At 36.5% G+C, this 4,775-nt stretch overlaps 2 non-coding genes and 1 pseudogene across 2 annotated transcripts; all 3 read left to right on the top strand.

Annotated features, from left to right (window-relative positions):
• The first annotated feature begins 1,795 nt into the window (after positions 1–1,795).
• On the top strand, positions 1,796–1,897 carry LOC114913385 (small nucleolar RNA Z159/U59). Its single transcript, XR_003799414.1, has one exon. It is a non-coding gene; the product is annotated as a small nucleolar RNA Z159/U59 (small nucleolar RNA).
• A 69-nt stretch (positions 1,898–1,966) lies between these two features.
• On the top strand, positions 1,967–2,058 carry LOC114913384 (small nucleolar RNA Z159/U59). The gene has a single exon (XR_003799413.1). It is a non-coding gene; the product is annotated as a small nucleolar RNA Z159/U59 (small nucleolar RNA).
• A 1,524-nt stretch (positions 2,059–3,582) lies between these two features.
• LOC109505182 (large ribosomal subunit protein uL16-like) lies at positions 3,583–4,369 on the top strand (annotated as a pseudogene).
• Positions 4,370–4,775: the final 406 nt, after the last annotated feature.

Here is a 4,775-nt window from a genome sequence, read left to right as displayed (position 1 = left end):
GGGTTTAACCCGACCATTTTCCACTGTATTTGTAAAGATTTTTGAAATCTATATATGCACCATATCTGTTTTTCTAATAGCTGGATGTGTTGGGGCGGCTTTGTACTTCCTCGCAAATCCAATACTAAAAGCAAAGCCAAGGGGATTATTTAGCACCCCTCTTTCTTTCTCGCTCACATGCATCGATCGCTTGCTACCTTCCCAAGGCTTCGATAGCTTCTACTGCGATCCCACGGAGCCAAGTAAGCTCTCAAAACCTCAAGGGACCAACTCACACCATCACAACTCGCACAAAATCCCATATGCTTGAGGAAAAAACCAATCAGAATCTAAGAAACCTCTCTAATGTCTCTCAACTACTCTCTTTTTCTATAGATCTCTGAAAAAGATAATAAAATTTTCCATCTTTCCTTTGTTTTTATTAATTTTTTTTCTATATTTTCTTATTTTTCTTCTATTTTCTTATCCCTAGAGTCTAATCAGGTGGGAGGCTTGGAGCAGCCAAACAGAAAAGCTTAGATGATGGCTGGACTTTTGTGTTGGATATTTTTTTTCTTTTTTTTGTTCTTTAGAATCTCAATCGCATGAGCCTTGAAGCGGCCAATGCAGGCTCGAACAGTGGATATGCAAGAGATAAATGTCAAATTTCAATAAATTTTAATTATTTGGATTTAAGACTATATAAATATTTTTTTAAAAATTATTTTTTATTTTTTAAAAAATAAAATAGAATAAAAAGAGGAATTGTGGTTATGCCTGAGTTTTCTTTAGAAAACATAAAAAGAAAAACTATAGTTATGTCCAAGTTTCTTTTTTTAAATCTTAGATATCTCCATTATGATATGGAAATATCATCTAAAGAGTTATGACATGCGAGAAATAAATATCAAATTTGAATAAGTTTTAATTATTTGAATTTAAGATTATATAAATATTTAAAAAAATTATTATTTTTATTTTTTTAAAAAATAAAATAAAAAAATAAAAGGAAGAACTCTAGTTATGCCTAAGTTTTCTTTAAAACATAAAAAAGATTCTAAAGAACTTACTACATTGGTATATTTTTCTTTTGTCCTGAGCTCGAAGATACTACTGCCATTGGTGACAGTGGTGGTTAACGGGTAACATTTTCAGCTCTGCTATTAAGAGAGTTGAAGGGTGTGCAAAGAGATGATCGAAGGAGAAGGAAAAGGAGAGATGAAAAGATTTAAAAATAGTTAAAGATAAAAATAAGAAGAAATGATGAGTTTATAAAGAAGCTTCACGGAACCAAGATCATGAATCTTCATATCCCATGTATCATATGAGGTTATAAGTTAATTTTTAATATAATAATCTAATAAATTTATTTTTAAAATTAAAAATTAAAAAATTAAGCTACTTTTATATAATCATGGAATTAAAAATTTTTAAAGATCGAGGATCATGGAATGTGCTAGGCCCGGAGAAGGCGCAAGTTGAATGAGACCTCAAGTACAAAGGCTGTAAGTTCCAGGCGCAGCCCAACCCAAACAGCCAAACTATAGAAAGCTTGGCCCTGTCCCCGGTCCGAAGCCAGCCAGGCCCCTGGACGCCAGCCGTATGCATACCAAACCCTGGTGCTAGGGTTAGGGTTCTAAGGACAGGCCATCCGTGGGTCTCCCCTTCTATAAATTCCACCTCTCGGTACGCTTTGGCTTGCTCTTTCTCCGGTGGCCGCGAGACGAAAGCTGTTCCCTTCTCCTCTCTCCTGCTTGAGATCCAATCTAATGACGGAAAAATCTTTCGTGTTATACTGTATTGAAAGCTGGGGGGTGTCTCCGATGATGATCAAAAGAATAACTTTCGTTCTTCCGAGAGTGGTGGTGATGATCGCCATCCGTGCGGAAAAGTTTATGGAGACCTGAACTGAGGAGACCCATCAAGTCATACTATTTCTTTTCTCATTTTTCTCGAATACTTGATCTTTCTTTTTTGTTTAAATATAGTTTCCAATGATGATCAGAAAAAAAACTTTCGTTCTTCCGAGGTGTTTGTTATACAATGCGGAAGCTTCATGGAGACCTGAACTGAGGAAACTTGTTTTAGGTTTGTTTCTTTGGATATGCTTTGTGTTTATGCCATTACCATGCTCTTTGAATCCCTGCGAAGATTAGTTTGTGAGATTAAAGTAGTGGTCTGACATCCTTTTGATGAATGGAATAATCTGTTTCTGAGGGATTTGTTCGCACTTGTGTTCGAGGTATCATTTGTTATTATGGGAGAACATTGTTCCCTTCTCTCTTTCAAGATTTTTTTTGGGGTTGCTTACGAAAGCTTATCTTTTCTAAAGTACCCTGGTTAAAACTTGCCTAGTTGTTATGATTTTATGGTGTTCTGTTCCGATCTGGTGTTTGCTCTTTTGTCTTCATTGCTATGGAATTTGATTTTCCACTATTTTAAATTATTAGCTCGCATTTTCTTTCACTAATTTAATTTATTTCTTTGACATTTTATCAATTTCTGCCGTTCTCGTTGTTCTACCATACTACTTTTTAGTATTGATTTTTTTTGTCTTATTCAATTACTTTAGAAAAATCTATGCTTAAAATTGGTGGCCTTTCCAGATGAGGGAGTCTCTTATCGATCATGTTCAGGTTAAAGAATTTACCATTTATTGATTACTTTCGTCTGTAGTTCCTGATTGTCGTCAAATTTTCCATTGGTGGAGTATGTTTGCCCTAGGATGGACCTGTTTTTGAAGTTTTTATCAAAAATATCAGTTTATGTGACTTGTTATAAAATTCTAAAATCCAAATCCTTGTAGTATTTATGAAAGCATATGACCTTCACAAATTCAATCAACATTATTTTCAATGGGTGGTGGTGTCATGCCTCAAAGGCTCCTTGTTCAATTTTGAATGAGTTTAAAGTCAAATTCAGGACCCATCAATGCAAATTTGATGTCATATTAATATCATCCTTGTGATTAGGGTCGTTCTTTTTGCTGCTGCTAATTGGCTATGGTTTTTTCACTTGTGAAAGATCAAAATTATATCTCTCAACATGCATTTAGACTATTTTTGTGATGATATTGATTTCTTTGTTTTTCATTTTGTTATTCAAGTGAATTTTTAGGTATTTCTTGAGTTAATAAGATGGCTTCGATTTTTTTTATTTAATAAATTGTCAAGGAGCATTTATGTTACCATGCTTTTATGTTGCATAGCTTTTGATATCTTATGCTTGTAGCATGTTCTAGATTTGCCAGAATGCAACGTTTTGTATATGCATGCTCTTCGATATCCTGCGCATTACTCTATTGAACTAGTTCAATATTGTGGATCATTCCAAGTCCGAGCTCCCAGTGTTGAACATAACATCAGTTTCAGCCTTGTCTGAACAATATATCAATGTTGAAATCTCAAATTTGTTCTGAGGGAGCCAGTTACCTGCCCCACAACTAAACTCAACTAAGTCTTAATTCCAAGCTAGTTGGGATCTGCTACGTGAATCGTTTCCCTCTATTCGGCTCAGTTAGCTGTTTTAATGCATGAAATATGAAATAGATTGGCATACTTCCTTGCTATTTGCATATTTTGGCTTATCTTTTAGGGTTCCATAATGGGTTGAAGACCTCCCTGTTGCTACCGGCAGATCAAAAACAAGTGTTATCCAAAGTCAAGGCACTGCTATGGTGTTCCTGCCTCAAGATCCTAATATGTGATGTGGATATGAAGAAGGGTGCAGATGAATTTCCCCTCTATGTACACCTTGTCAGCTAGGTGGAGAATGTGTCCAGTGAGGCTCTTGAGGCTTCTTGAATTGCCTGTGACAAATACATGGCAAAATATGCTGGAAAGGCTGCCTTCCACCTTTGAACGAGGGGTCACCTTTTTCAAGTCCTGCATCAAGAAGATGCTCTCATGCGCTGGAGATGATAGGCTCTCCAAACTGCAACGAGAGGTGCTTTTGCAAAGCCTCAAGGGGCTTGCGGTGGGTGAACACTGGGCAGGTCTTCTTGTTTGTGCGGTTGCTCATACCCAGCAGTCTCTAAGAAGTGCAAACTTAAAATTCCCTGCCAGGCCGATCATTTGCAAGTACGAAGTGGGGCTACACCAAGTTCGGCAGGATGGACTGCTTGAAGTTTAAGGGAGAAAACAGGATTGTGCCAGATGAGATCAATGTGAAGCTTCTGAGCTGCCATGGTTCGTTGACTTTCAACTTGGAAGGGACTTTTTGAGGGAGGGAGCTCTCAACAAATCTCCAGACGTATATGTTGGTTTTGTTATGCAGTATTTACTGCTCTGCTATGTTCCAAGCTTTTTCTGGCTGGTTTTGGTTCAATTTAGTATGAGACATTACATTCTTGATTGCTTATGAATTGTTTCACATTTCATTCGGGTTGCAATGTTCCAAGCTTTTTCTGGCTGGTTTTGGTTCAATTTAGTATGAGACATTACATTATCGCTTATGAATTGTTTCACATTTCATTCGGGTTGCATTTGGTAGCTGGCAATTTATATTGCCGGCAATTTAAAGTGGATCTTCCAGATTGTTGTGTTTGGTATGCTTATTGGGTGGCTGTGTTTGGTATGCTTATTGGGTGGCTAGGTTTCTTTGGCAATCTATATTGCCCTTGGAGGCAATTCAAATTGCCTTAAAAAAATGTGGCTATTCGGATTATTATTTATTTGATAATATTGTAAATTTTTTTTGAATAAAATTATATTTTTTTAAAAAAATACACAAACCCATCCCTCTGCTCTCTTCTCGGCTCTCACCCTTCCTTTCTTCTCTGAATATCTTCATGCCCT

Source organism: Elaeis guineensis, chromosome 7, assembly GCF_000442705.2.
Source record: "Elaeis guineensis isolate ETL-2024a chromosome 7, EG11, whole genome shotgun sequence".
Lineage (NCBI taxonomy): Eukaryota > Viridiplantae > Streptophyta > Magnoliopsida > Arecales > Arecaceae > Elaeis > Elaeis guineensis.
Note: the sequence above shows the minus strand (reverse complement) of the source record. Positions and strands in the feature narration are given on the sequence as shown.